This window comes from Heterocephalus glaber, unplaced genomic scaffold (assembly GCF_053883595.1).
Source record: "Heterocephalus glaber isolate CG9 unplaced genomic scaffold, H.glaber_assembly_v1.0 deba00001442, whole genome shotgun sequence".
In the NCBI taxonomy this organism is placed as follows: domain Eukaryota; kingdom Metazoa; phylum Chordata; class Mammalia; order Rodentia; family Bathyergidae; genus Heterocephalus; species Heterocephalus glaber.
In genome coordinates this window covers 25999022-26014621 of record NW_028258296.1, presented here as the reverse complement: position 1 = coordinate 26014621, position 15600 = coordinate 25999022, and the positions used below count along the sequence as shown (strand labels likewise).

Sequence of the window (15600 nt, the reverse complement as noted above, 5' to 3'; positions counted from 1 at the left end):
CTGCATTGATGCTTATAAATTGTTTATGGTAGATATCTTTGTTGCTAGTATTCAGAACCCTTAGGAAATGACTACTTCTCAGAGATGTCTTCCAGGTTTAGCTGGCTTTTGGGTTTTGATTCTGTTGCAAGTCCCTCCCTCTTCAATTTATTGGGGATGCAAAGTTGCTACCAATTTGGTCTAGTCCTGGTTCTTTGGTACTGGGCTGTAGTATTATTTATGACCCTCAAGCAAACTCAGTCTTAGCATATATGGAAGAACAACTGATTAGAACAATTATGTCACCTTGGCTAAAGTAGTACAATCAATAATAATAGTAGCATCAAACACACCCTACAAAATGATAAACTGTGGTGACCATCAATTTGCCACCTTTTAACCAAATGAACAGATGTGTAATTATAGAACCAAATCTAAAAACAAACAATTGAAATATGCCCTCCATATGGCAATTTTACCCTCAGGGGAGAAAATTTAAAAGGGGCTAGGGGGAAAAAAGAGAAACAGAAGAAGAGAAAGGGATTAGAAAGCAAGACTAGAGGACAAAGGAAGATTGTGCAAAACTTTGGGAACTGGTGAAGAAGACAGGAGGAAAAGAAAGACGAAACAAGAACTTCACCTGATGACTCACTTTGAACTTCCTCCCTAAGTTGTAAAAGTGGATTTTCATGCAACATTGTACTGAATTGCACTAATTCTACAAGAAAAATCAAAATATGTCATAAAAAATAATAAATACACAAAAGTGTAACCCAGTGTATAACGTGGGTAAAACTTACCTATTCACACTTTGACACGTGTACTGTACACACCTTGCTATTCAATGTCCCAAGTGGTTGAACACAAAGATTGCCTCCTGTACTCCCCAGTGCAACTACTGAGATGCACAGCCTGCTACTCTTATGATAAAGTACATATTTTATTAGAAAAATGTGGTCGTGTGTATTTTACCCACCATGAGGCACCATATTAAAGTCTTCCAACCCATGAGCATGGGATGTTTCCCATTTATTTGTATCTTTGTTTTCAGCACAATTTTTAAAAAGTTTCATATACGAGCATTCTGCATTTTTAGCTGTCTATTCCTATATTTTGTTCTTTAGATGCTTTTGGAATTGGAACTCTTTATTCAGTTTGGTATTTTTGTGTGTTGATTTTTTTTGGTAAATTGCAATTTTGCTTAATTCTTTCATTATAAATTTTTGTGGCATTTTTAGAGTTTCTTATTTGTATCATATCACCTGTGAACCCAGTTAATTTTACTTCATCCTTTCCCATTTGATGCATTTCCTATATCTCTTCTTGCCTTCCTTTCCCCTCTCACTTTTTCCCTCTCTTCCTTTCCTCTCTGGCCAGGAATTCCAGTGCTATGTTAAATAGAAGTGGTAGAAGTGATATCTTTAGTTTGTTGCTGATCTTGGGGGGAAAGCTTTCAGTCTTGAAAATTCTTAGCTGTAGTATTTTCAGATAACGTTTTATATTGAAGTCGTTTCCTTCTTTGCCTACTTTGTTGAATGTGTTCATCAGGAAGAAGGGTGTTGAATTTTGTCATTTTTCTGCAGCAGTTGTATTATCTGTCATATGATTTTTTTTCCCTTTATTTTGTTAATGCGGTGTGTTATATTGATTGTTTTTTATGTTGAATCAATCTTTGCATTTCAGGAATAAATCCCACTTGGTCACAGTATATTAATCCTTTTAATCTGCTGTTCAGTTTTCTGTGCTAGTAATTTCTTTCTGGTTTTCAATCTCTTTTCTATCTGGATAAGTGAAGATTCACAAATACTTTTATAATGAAGCCATACTGTAGCATATACTCTCTTTTGCTCTGTCCTTTACTACCATTTTACTAAGGAAAATATGTTTGTAATGTAACTGATGTTTTTCTGTAATCATTTGAATATCCTTATATTTTGTTGCACATACTTCACATTAATCATAGCACATAACTATGTAGTACTCAGTCTCTAGACTATTGCTTTTGCATGGTTAGGCATTGCAGTGCCACAGGAGATTATGCATGTACACACGCACACTATTGCTAAAGTTACTTTGATTGGAATTTTTCAGATAATGACTGAGGATTAGTATTTTTTTTTCAAGTCTTCAAGCACAGACATATTTGAGAATTCTGACAGAATGATCCTGGCTACACACCAGAGATATAAGGAATAGTTTTTGTTGTTGTTGTTTTGTTTTGGGTTTTTTTGGTACTGGGGATCAAACTTGGGACCTTCCACTTGCAAGGCAGGTGGCGGAACCACTGAGCTAAATCCCAGGCCCTAAGGAATAGTTTTTAAAACAAGCAAAAATAAAGCAACAACAAAAACTCTACAGGGCTTAATGAAATTGAATAAAATTCCAGGGGAGGAATTGAGGAGTCTTGTTTTTTAAAAATTTCCCAAGTATCTCTGAAGCACAGCTCAGATTTTAACACTAATCTAGAATTTTTCTCAAGTATCATAAAGAACATTTAGCAAGAGCCCCAAATCTAAGGTTTTCTATTATATGGATTGAAAGAAAATCCATATTTTTTGTATAATTTATGTAGAAGTTATGTTGTTCTTTTCTTACCATTAAAAACTGACACAGTTGCCTGTGTAGGTAGAGGGCCATTTCATTGCCACAGAGGGTTTCAGTAATATGGGCAGAAAGGACCATTTTTTCTTGGACAGATTTACTCATATGCCCAAACTGGTACTCAGTTTACATTTCAGCATTTAGCATAAAGCATAGTGGAAGTGACCTTAGTTTAATGTTTTCATAGGGCAGAAATTACTAGTCATTCTCTTAAATCACAGTAGAACCTTTATGTGCAGTATCACTTAAACTATCTCATTGGTTCTGCCAGTGAGTATTTAGTTGGCTAGGGCAACCATAAGAAAATGCCACAGACTGGGTAGTTGAAGCAATAGAAATTTATTTTCTCACATTTCTGAATGCTAGAAATCCAAGATCAAGAGGTTGGCAGGTTTAGTTTTGATTGAGGCTTGTCTCCTTGCTTTGCACATGGCTATTTTCTCACTTAGATAAGCCTTCCTCTGTGTTTGCCCATCTTGTGGTGTCATTTTATATGTCCTAGTCTCTTATAATAATCAGATTGGATTAGGGCCTATGCTAATGGCTTCATTTAAGTAATTTTAGTATTTAATACAGCCACATGTAGAGATATTGGAGGTCAGGGCTTCAACATGTGAGTTTTGGGTGTACACTATTGAATTTGTAACAGTAAATTCAAAATAGTCTGTATAACTGAGTGATTTATTGCATTAAATTATTTTGAATTGTTTATCAGATGGCGATTAGTGAATGAATATCTGCCAAATATGATTACTTTGATTTTGTAATGAATATTTACTTAACACCATTAGAGTGTAATACAAGATGTAATGCATTGATCACATTTGTGACTTTAGTTTCTTGTGACTAATAGATATGCATTATCAGTGTATCTGACAGATATACTTAACATATTTAGGAAAAGAGTCATATCTCAGAGGAAGTCACAATACTGCCTTATTGAATATCATTTATGATTTAATTTTGGGGGTAATGCTAGAAATTGGCCTCAGTTCCTTGAGGATCCTAAGCATCCACGTTACCACTGACCTATACTCTACTCCCACAAATTTGCTCTGAATTCATTGCAACCCACCTTAATTATCAATAGATATCATCATAAAGAAACAGTAAAAATGTGTACTGTCTGCCAACATTATACGGTGCAATCTGGATATAGTCATTGTTTATACACCAGAAAGCTAATTATAGAACAGTAAATGCTTCTGAGATTTAAATTATTATTTTCTCAATAAAAAATAGTAATAGTTTTTATTAGAACCATTGTCTAAAGTGTACTTGCTTCTGGTATATCACATTAAAATGAGAGACCTAACCCACATATCACATCATATTATTTTCCATATATTTTCAAATTGATTGGATAATATTAAAATTAGCTTGTATCTTTTGTGCACACATTGGTGGCTTGAGAGAGGCTGCTCAGAAGCATGCAGTGTACCTGGTGAAACCAGCTGAAGTTAGTAAAAGAAAAGTTTGCTTCATTTGATTCCTAGAATTATTGATTTTCAGGCCCTTGTTCACGTATAGTTAGCTTTTTGTGTGTGTACCTCTTCATTTAGGCTGTCCAAAGCACAGCATGTACAACAGACATGATTCTTATTCTCATGGAACCATAGGGAAGATTTTTCTTAAAATTTAGGTCTCATTGGGAGAGATTAATCAGTCATTGTCAGTTGAATATTTGAAAGGAACACTTCTACCAGAGCACATGAAAAAGGAACTTGACAGTGTGTTGAGGAAGGTTTCCCATAGAGAGTGACCTTGAGAGCTGATCTGAGGCAGTATTAAGAGTTAAGGTTAACTAGATTTGTGTGATGACGGCTGAGGAGAAGAGAGTAGAGCATATACAGAAGCCCTATGATGAGAAGGAACATGTTTGGAGAATTTGCAAAAGGCCCAATGAGGTGTATCACTGAGGACTGGTGGGAAGAAAGTGTGAGACCCAAGTGGAGACACAGGGCTCAGCACAGCTCATTCAACTGTGTTAAGGATTTGGAATTACCAAAATTTGGAATTTTTCCCTTGTGAGAGGGGAAAATGTATTTCACAGAGTAATAATGAACTAAAAAACTTCCTTCTGTCTGTGGTATACAGAATAAGTAGAAAGGGACTGCTAAATTCCACTTAAGAATCTGAAATGCTTTTGGAAATTCTTTCTGCTATTAATTCACAAAAAAGTAGTCATCAATTGTATTCAACATGGAGAGGTACTGTTTTAGTTGCCAGATCATATCAGTGAACAAATATGTCTCTGCCCTCTAGAAGCTTACTTTATAGTCAGGAAGAAAAAAACAAATATCAACTATATGTCAGATCCAATAAGAATACCTCTGTGTTTTATGTATGCTGTGAAGCAAAATATAAGCATAGAGGAGAATATAGAGTAACAGTGCTATATTGGTCTGCTTTTCTGTCACCAATACAGAATATTTGATACCTGTAACTTAAAGCAGAGGCTTATTTTGATTCACAGTTTCAGTGAATTCAGTCTATGGTCAGCGGCTCCAAGGCAGAGGGGCATGGCAGAGGACCATAGTGGAGGAAAACTGCTCATATGATAGTGGCCAGGAAGCAGAGAGAGAAGGGAGAATACAGTGTTCCAAATCAAGCCCCACTGACCCACCCCTTCTAATCAGGCCCCACCTCTGAAAGTGAGACTTGAGAGACATTTTAGATCTAAATCATAGCAAGCACTACGTTATGTAGGTTGGTCTAGAAATAACTAAGAAGGAGATAATTAGGCACAAGTGTAAAGTAAGTGATCTATACCTATTTTGAGGTAGAACTCTAGGCAGAGATCATTAAGTACAAAGTACCTGGGGTGTATGTGATCAAAGAATAGCAAGGAGGCCAGTATGAGTACAGTGAGAAGGAGGTGGTAGGAGGTAAAGTCTGGGACTAAGTACATTATAAGTTGATAGGACATAAACAGTATGACCCTTATTTGATAGTTTATAAATAGTTTTATAATAAAATTTGTCATTTCTTTTGATGGTAGTACATCATGCAATTAAAGTAGTATTCTATGATTTTTAAAAAGTGAGGGGATTTTTTTTGTTTGTTTGCTTTTGTGGTGATTGAGATTGAACCAAGGACCTTATACATGCTGGGCTGTACCACTAAGTTATACTCTAGCCCAAAAATTCTTTGTATAATATTTTTTCTCAGTGCTAGCAACCAAATCCAGGGCCTTGCACATGCCTGACAAGTGTTTTACCATTGAGCTACATCCCCAGCTGTCCTCTTCTATAAGTAAGAAAAATGTATTCTTAAGGAAAAAAGTCTTCATAATTTTGGGGGTTGAATTGTGCCCCCCCCATGGATATGTTAAAATCCTGACTTCCTGCACCACAGAATATGACCTAATTTGGAGAAAAGGCCTTTACAGAGGTAACCAAGTTAAAGTGAGGTCGTTAGGGTAGGCCCTAATCCAAATAGGACTGGTAGTCTTTATAAAATTTGAAAATTTGGACACCAAGATTTTCATAGAGGGAAAATGATGTGAAGAGACATAGAAGATGGCCATTTACGAGCCAAGAAGAGAAATAAAACAGATCCTTTCCTCATAGCGCTCAAGGAACCAATGCCATTAACACCATGATCTTGAAATTTATAGCATCCAGATCTGTGAAACAGTAAATTTCTGTTGCTTAAACCTCTCAGTCTTGAAAACTTTGTATGACAATCCTAGCGAGACTAACACACCTAGTAACTGAAGAGCCAGTTTTCTTTTTCTATTCTGGTTCTCTTTACATTTTCCCAGTACTTAACTGGTGACAAATTATTAGGAAACCCTTTAGTACATTTAGCGTGTGCATGCGTGTGTGTGTGTGATTAATTTCTAAAGCAACTTTAGGAAAATGTGGATTTAAAATATAAACAACAAAAAGTCAGTGCTATGGCATTGTATTTATAGTTACTGCATTCCAAGAAAGCGTTAACTTTAAAACTATATAACTCTGTCTCAAGAGTTTTGTTTTGTTTCTTGTTTCTTGTTTTGTATCTAAAGTTTCACCAAGATTTTAAGATTGATTTTTTGATTCTGATGTAATACTTCCACATAACTTCTATTACTCCTGGATAGTATTTCAGGAAAAGAATTTGCTACCACTTGGTGGCACTACATGGCTTAAAAATGAATTAGAATGTCTGCTGTTAACTATGCAGTTATCATAAAAGATTAAATTCAGAGGGAATCTATTTGATATGACCAACTTGATATTATAAATGCTTGATTCTTATTTTATAAATAAAATAATTACTGGTATTTTAAAAATACGATTTTATTAAAATGTCATGAAATTATAAAAATCTAAGCCAAGGTTTACTTTGGTGGATAGGTACTGTACAAAAATTGTTTATAGAAACCACCTCTAGTTCAGGTATCATTTATCATAATCTTCTTCATAGTCTAAATGCAAGAAAAATATTTTAATATTTAGAAACAAACATCTTCAGCTTTAATAGGATTTTCAAAGGTGTATATTTTCTCTTATATTCTAAGAAATGGCATTTTTCATATAATCAATGTAAATAAAACATTCCTGCAGCATATTGAAAACTCAAGCTGTTTTTTTTTTTTTTGGTACCGGGGATCGAACTCAGGTCCTTGCGCTTGTGAGGCAGGCGGCGGAACCATTGAGCTAAATCCGTTCTTTTTAAAACCTTTATTTTATTTAATTAAACAAAGGTAGAAGTGAAAATTTACTGCATTTTCAGAAATGATTTTTTTTTTTTTTGGGTACCAGGGATCGAACTCAGGACCTTCCACTTCCAAGGCAGGCGGCAGAACCACTGAGCTAAATCTGTGGCCCTTTCAGAAATGATTTTTATTCCCAGTTTTCTTCTAATACTATAATAAAGTATTTTTGTAATATATTTTCCAAGCTGCACATACAGCATATAAAAGCACTTCATGTCTTTTTACAAATTAAAATATAATACTGTAAGGTGTACAAACTGTTAAGTACATAGTTTACCCAATCTTTACAAAGTAAATACTTCATAATCACTACAGATCAAGAATAAGAGTACTGAGAAACTGAAAGTATAAATAAGGATCAAAATGTATAATAGATAATGTGAAATAGGAAGAAAAGGTGCAAAGGGGAAGTGAGAGGGGTAGGGGAAAGGAAATCCAGGAATGGAATTAACATGAGAAAAGGAAAAAATGGAAACAAAGTCTTTGTAAATAGGGGTAGAGGGGTTGAAGGGAGGGCAGGGGAATGGGGAAAAAAATAAGAACCAAGATATATTATGTAAAGGCACAGATTCCAATAATGAATGTCAGCATATTGTATACCTAAAGTGTACCAATAAAATTAATGAAAAAAAAAAAAAGAATGTTGCCAGCAAACCAGAAGCCCTCTGGGCTTCCTTTCTCAGGCTCTATCCCTTTCTTCTCTCCCAGCATAGTCATACCTGACTTGAAGAATGTAACTGATATTTTTTGCCTGTTTTTGAGCTTTTAATAGTTTTTGTACTTTCAGTGATAGTATTTTGTGTCTGGCTTATTTTGTTCAGTGTATTTTGGGAGATTTGTGAATGTTGTCAGATGTAACTATAGTTGACTTATGATTTCATCAAGTTTATCTTTTTAGTGTAGGACTTTTGAGTTGAATAATATTGCCATGAACATTCTTTCACTTGGTGCACTGTGCAGCATTTGTATTGGTATATGCCAGGAGAAGAGTAATGATATGTTCAAATTTAGAAGATGACACAAGAATTGTTTTAAAGTAATTGTGTGATGTTATCAACAGTATATGACAGTCCCTTTGTTTTGTGTCCTTACCAATGTTTTGTATTAATAGTCTCTTTAATTTTGCCCCTTCTGGAGAATGCATTTTCCTGATTCCAGATGAAATTGAGTACTTTTTCATAAATGCATTGGTTGTTTAGTTAGCTTCTTTTGCGAAGTGTCTTTTCCTTTCCCTCTGCTGTTTTTGTTTTTAATTACTGTTGAGCTTTCTCTTTTTTTCCCCTTGGGGTTTAAGTTTTTCCACGCTCCAAAACCAAGAAGATACTCTCATAAGTTAACAATTTAAAACAGTCATTCTCAACTGCATGGAGTTCCCCCACCTAAACAGATATTTGGCAGTGTATGGAGACCTTTTTAGTTTATTTAACTTAATAGGTGTAGTACTTACACTGGGTGATTACTTCCAGGATTTTGTAGGTTGAGCTAGGAATGTTGCTAAATTTAGCTCCACAACATAGAGTGTTAAGAATCCTACAATGAATATATAGTTATCTAGCCAAGTCACTAGTGTAAGGTGGAAAAGTGATATTCTAGAAACTGATTTTGCTAGAGCAGATTTTTGCATATGAGTTATAGAGGTCATCTTTTCTTTTCTTCCTGTGAATGTACACTTCATATGGCATTGTTTATTAAAAAGATTTTCTCCTCATTGCTCTATAGTATCACCTTTGTCATAAATCAAGTAAGCATACTGTTGTATGGACTTTCTGTACATCATAAACTGTTTAACACACAGCCTCTAACCTGTAGATGCCAGTAGTACTGATACGGAAAAGTTTTAGATAACTTAATAGATTGAATATTAAGGTAGCTGTACAAGCAAAATAAGTAAAGTGTTCTTTTAAGATTTGCTTTTCCTGTAACTCCTTGTTTAAGGTGAAGACTATCTGACTCTAACCAGTAACTTCATTAACCTAACAAAGTTACCATGCCAGGGAGAATTTACAATGTATATGGCCTATCTTGTGTCTGTGACTTGTAAATAGGAACTGGAATTGTATTTACATATCAAAGACTACTAGGGATGAGATAATGGCTAAAAAGGGTATAAAAAGGGAAATGCTGAAAAAAGGGCGCTGATATTGACCAGTCTTGTTTCTGGCATGCCCGTCCGCTCTCCAGAAGAAATTTTATTATTTTATCCGAATTCTGTGTCTCTGTGTATTTCTTTCCAAGATTTCCCTAACAGTACTAGTGACAGATAATCCATATCTTTGGCTTTGGTGTTAGGATTATACCTGTCTCATAGAATGTGTCAGGAAATGTTCATTCCTCTTCCATAAAGTTTGCCAGCTAAACTGTCTGGGCCTAGACTCATCTTTTTGGGGGAAGTTTTTGATTACTGATTCAGTCCCCTTATTTTTTATAGGTCTATTTAGATTTTTTGTTTCTTCCTGCATTAGCTTTGGTAGTATGTGTGTTTCTGGAAATTTTTTTCCGTTTCATCTATATTATCTAACTTGTTGAAGTCCACTTTATTCATAGTATTCTCTTGTAATCTTTAAATTTTAAAAGTCCATAATAATGTTCCTACTTTGGTTCTGAAATATTATTTGTATTTTCCCTCTTAATCAGTTTCTTTGTTAATTTTGTTGATCTTTTCAAAGAACCAACTCTTGATATCATTGCTTTATTTTTAAATTTAATTTAAATTTATACATAAAAACAAAAACTGTACATAGATACATACACAGTGTGTAATATCTAAATCAAATTATACCATGCTGGGCTGGGGATTTAGCTCAGTGGTTCCACTGCCTGCCTCAAAAGCACAAGGTCCAGAATTCAATCCCCAGTACCACCAAAAAAACCCCAAACAAATTATACCACACCTGTAATCCCAACAGTTAGGGGGATGAGGTAGAAAGATTGTGAGTTCAAGGCCAGCCTGGATTACATAGTGAATTTAAGGCCAGCTTTGTGAGGCCCTGGTTAAAAAAAAATAATAATAATAACCAGAAAAATTAGATTATGATATATTTACTCAAACATGTATCATCTCTTTTTGTTGAAAACATTCCAAATCCTTTCTTCTAGCTCTTTGAAATATATAGCACATTATTTTTCATTATCTATAATCACCCTACTATGCAATATTATACCAGACTTTTTACTGCTAACTGTAACTTAGTAACCCTCCCTCCCTTCTTCCTCCCTACTCTCCTTATCCTGTAAGAATCACTACTCTACTCTCAGCTTTCTGTGACATCAACTTTTTTATATTCCACATGAATGAGATCATACAATACCTGTCTTTCAGTGCCTGGCTTTTTTCACTAACATAATGGTTTCCAGGTCTGTCTATGTTGTTATAAATGACAGTATTTTATTCTTTTTTATGACTGAGTAATATTCCATTGTGTATACGAACCACTTTTTTTTTTTTCCTATTTCAGTTGATGGACACTTAGATTAGTTTCCATTTCTTGGCTATTGTGAAATGTTACAATAAACATGAGAGTGTAGATGTCTCTTCAATATACTGAGTTCATTTCTCTTGGTTATATACACAGGATTGGAATTGGTCGACCATATGGCAATTCTGTTATTTATTTATTTATTTATTTATTTATAATTTAACACATTCCCACTGGCTTGTACCACCGGTGGTATATGCATGACTGTCCCATTGGGCAGCCTGAACCACCCAATTGGACTGTCCTATGATGCCTGAACATGTACAGTCAGGGTCCTGTTGTATTGCTCAGACTGGCCTCAAATACATAGGCCCAAGCAGTCCTCCTCCTTCAACCTCTGGAGTAGCTGGGGCTGTGGGTGTTTACCGCTGGGCCCAGCTTTGTTTTAAATTTTATAATGTCATATTAATTTGCCTTCCCACCAAGAGTATTCAAGAGTTCCCTTTTCTCCATATCGTCACCAACATTTGTTAAAAGATTGTCATTTTTAGGGCCAGGGATTTAGTTCAGTGCCACCAAACCTGCCTCACAAGCACAAGGTCCTGAGTTTGATCCCTGGTGCAAAAAAAAGAAGATTGTCTTTTTTATAGTGACCATTCTTATTGAAGTGAAACATCTGAATGTGGTTTAGATCTGTATTTCCCTGATGTTTAGTGATATTGAGCATTTTTTCCTATACCCACTACCTATTTGTATGTCTTTTGAGATACAAAGGTCTATTTGGTCTATGCCCACTTTTTAATGTGGCTACTTGATTTTTGTTGTTGAGTATTTTGAGTTTTTTATATATTCTGGCTATTAACCCCTTGGCAGTTAAGGTTTGCAATTTTTAAAATCATACTGAAGGTTATTTATTCAGTCTGTTTATTGTTTTCTTTGCTGTGCAGAAGTTTTTTAGTTTGAAGTAATCTCATTGCCTATTTTTCCATTTGTTTCCTGTGATTTTGGGTTCTTGACCAAAATGTCCTTGTCCATTTAGAAATCCTGAAACATTTTATTTATGTTTTCTTCTGTCCCACTCGATAGTTTCAGGTCTTACATTTAAATCTTTATTCTGTTTTGTGTTGATTTTTGAAACTCTTCATGTTTGTATTCTCTTACCTCTTTTCTGATATTATTTCTTCTGCTGGCTTTGAGTTTAGTTTGCTCTTCTTTTTACAGTTCTGTAAGGTGTGATGATAGGTTGCTGATTTGAGCTTTTTTAGTGTAAGTTTTTAGCAGCCATAAAATTTTCCCCTGCAGTCTACTTTTGCTGCATCCCTTAAGTTTTGGTATATTGCATTTTTGTTTGCAGCCCTATCAGAATTGGCCATTTCCTAGGTCTTATCTGTAGGGAAGGTGGACTGAACCTTGGATAAACATAAAATTAGTAGAGAAGGTGGCAGTCACTCATTTAATGAGGGGAGAAATATTTGGTGGTTTTCATTACACAATAGTTTCTAAGATTTTTCTTTTCCTGTGAGATTCTTATGTTCAACAGGAGAATAATAAACCTGCCTGAAAGCATCAGATTAGTTCTCAAACATCAGGACCTGCTTTTTTTTCTTTCCTAGTCTAGGTATTATTTCTGAAAGTATTCTCTTTTCCTTGGCTGCTTATAAGATTTTTCTCATTTTTTATTATCAGTTCTACTGTGACATATTTGTATGTAGTTTATTTATTCATCTTAAGAATTCCTGGAAGCTGTAGCTTGATGTCTTTTGTAAATGTCAGAAAAACCTAAATCATTATCTTTAAGTATTGCTTCTGTCCTATTATATCTCCTTCTGGTATTCCAAGCAAAGGTATATGGGATAATTTCACTGTGTCCTTTCCAGCCCTTACTCTTTTCTCCATTATTTTTTCTTTGTTTGTTTGTTTGTTTAGTCTCTCCTTACTTCATTTTGGATACTTTGTTCTGAACTGTTTTTAGTTCTAATTATCTCTTTAACGTATCTGATTTTTAGTTTTGTTACATAGTTGCCAGAGAATATTCTGTACAGTGATTGCTATTTCTGTTGGCAATTTCTTGGTCATTAATACATATTTTCCCACTTAGTTGCTTAGTATGCCTAGTTTTTATTGTTTTAGAGAATTTTCTATATATATGTGATTATTAGACTTGAGACTGTTTTGTTGCACAATCCCTGAAAGAATTTTGGAAGACTCACATTTTTAAATGAGCACCTGACATTTTTGGTAAAAATAATGTGCTTATCTATAGTTAACGTGTTTTAAGTACTTCAAGGAATATAAATACCTCAGTTTGAACTCTACAGTATTTAATAAACCTTATTATGTTACCAAAATTTCTATATTTTTGTTTTAATCTCGATTTTTTTAAAAATTAATTTTGTTGGTACATTTTAGGTATACAGTATAATGACATTCGTCATTGGAGATTTGTACCTTTACATAATATATCTTGTTTCTTATTTTTTCCTCATTCCCCTGCCCTCCCTTCCATCCCTCTACCCCTCTCTATTTACAAAGACTTTGTTTCCAAGTTTTCCTTTTCTCATGTTAATTCCATTCCCCTCTTTCCTTTCCCCTACCCCTCCCACTTCCCCTTCCCCTTTGCCCCTTTTCTTCCTATTTCACATTAGCTGTTATACATTTTGATTCGTATTTACACTTTCAGTTTCTCATCTGCTTCATTTCTTAACCCTTGGGAAAAGTGTTTAAAGCATTTTTCTGTGGCTCTTGATTTGTTAGATTCTCTTTATACTTGTAGAAGTTTCTGATTTATATATTTTGTAGCCATTTCATTGTTTGGAAAGAACAGTATTATATCTCTTTCAGTTCTGCTTTCATTTTATTGAGATTTTATGAGAAAGGAAAGTTAAAATTCATATTTATGATATACCCTAAGGAATTGGAAATTCCTAAATCTTTTTTTTATTTTTGTTTTTTATTAGTACATATTTGCAGTGCATAATGATTACATACATTCCTCATGAGGAATTGGTACATGTACATAGCACATTTTAATTCTTTTTTTATTCCCTCTCCATCTTTACCCTCCTCCCTTATTTCTTGGACCCCTTTTCTTTGGCAAAAAGTCTATCTCCCTGTTTCTTACTCTCTTTTATTATGCTCTTTGTTTATATTTTGCATTTTTTGTATAAGAGAAACCGTGTGACTTTTCTTCCATGCTGTATAATATTTTCTTATTTTTTTTATTATTTTAGTTTATCAGTACATGGGTATAAAACATAATGTTTACATTCCTTGTGGGAAGTTGGTACATGTACATAACACATCTTAATTCTTTTTTCATTCCCTTTTCCTTCCCTCCTTCCCCCTTCCACCCATTCCTTGGACCCCACTTTAGTTATATGTTTTCAGCATAGTACATAATGTTGAAATTCCATGTGTAGAGTTGGTACATGTATGTAATACATCCCAGCTCCTTTTTTTCATCCCTCATCCTTTCCCTGCCTTTCTCCTGCCTCCATCTCTTGATCCCCCTCCCCTTTGAGAAGGAGCTATCCCTCAGGTTCCTATTATCTAGCTCTTATTTTGCTCTTTATTTTTACTCTGGGCTTCTCATATAACAGCCCTGATTTATTTCAGTTAACATTATGGTCTTCAGGTGCATCCATTTTCCTATAAATGACTTATTTATCCTTCTTTATGGCAGAATAGTACTCCATTGTGTATAAATACTGCTACATTTTCTTTATCCATTTATCTGTTGATGGTCATACAGGCAGCTTTCAAGATTTAGCTATTATATGAGCCAGGGATTTAGCTCAGTAGTTTCGCCGCCTGCTGCGCAAGCCCAAGGACCCGAGTTCAATCCCCAGTACAAAAAAAAAAAAAAAAAAAAGATTTAGCTATTATAAATTATGCTGCTATGAACATGGAGATACACACACACACACACACACACACACACACATATATATATATGATTGTAACATGTCTAACTCTTTCTGAAAGATACATAGAAGAGGTGTAACTGAATGGAATTTGTATTTTTAGTTTTTTGAGTTATCTCTGTATTGATTTCCATAAATGACTATACTAGTTTACAGTCCCACCAACAATGTAAAAGGGGTCCTTTTTCTCCACAGCCTTATCAGCACTTGTTATTATTTGATATCTTGATGATAGTCATTTTTATCTGAACAGAACCCCAGTTGCACAAGAAATAACATCAAGAATCAACGAATGGGATCATATCAAATTTAAAAAGCTCTGCACAGCAAAGGAAACAACCAGCAGGGTGAAGAGACAACCTATAAAATGGGAAAAAGTATTTTCCAAGTATTCTTTGGACAGAGGACTAATATCTAGAACATACGAAGAATTCATAGAAATTAGACCGTATCCCACATAAAAGATCCAGACCCTAAAAAAGGCAAGTCAAATGAATAGATGCTCCTCAGAAGACATGCAGTTGACCAATGAATATATGAAAAATGTTGAACATCTTTGGCTATTAGAAAAATGGAAATTAAAACAACACTAAGAAATTCTTAATTTTTTTGTGGGGGTGTACTGGGGATCGAACTCAGGACCTCACACTTGCCAGGCAGGCACTGGATTGCTGAGCAACATCCCCACACAGAAGAAATTCTTAGATCTTGAGTGGTCACTTCATGTGAACACAAAGTTCCCTTTGCTTTATTGCTTACTGAATGTTATTTCCCTAGAGCCATATTCTAGTTCACAACAGTGTTGTCGCTCCAGTCTTGTGTTTCTTTACCTTCTGCCCATTCATCCTGTTACAATACCTTGGAACTGGTAAAGGTTTCAGGTAGCTCCTCCCAGAATATATTTCTTTTTGTAAGAATGTTCCTCACTATTTATTCAGCATATTCCTAGGGAGCTAGAATAGTCTAGCAGTAGCTC

The 15600-nt window shown here is 34.7% G+C and overlaps 1 protein-coding gene across 36 annotated transcripts in view; it reads left to right on the top strand.

Annotated features, from left to right (window-relative positions):
• Znf644 (zinc finger protein 644) overlaps positions 1-15600 on the top strand; it is a 111365-nt gene that overhangs the window by 56170 nt on the left and 39595 nt on the right. For 5 of the 36 annotated variants that reach the window (XM_087213078.1, XM_087213075.1, XM_087213074.1 and 2 more), the window contains one exon: positions 14878-15106. The exons of the other annotated variants lie outside the window; for them this stretch is intronic. The gene's annotated coding sequence lies outside the window, so the exon portion shown is untranslated. The remainder of the gene's footprint in view (positions 1-14877; positions 15107-15600) is intronic. 36 annotated transcript variants of the gene reach the window in all.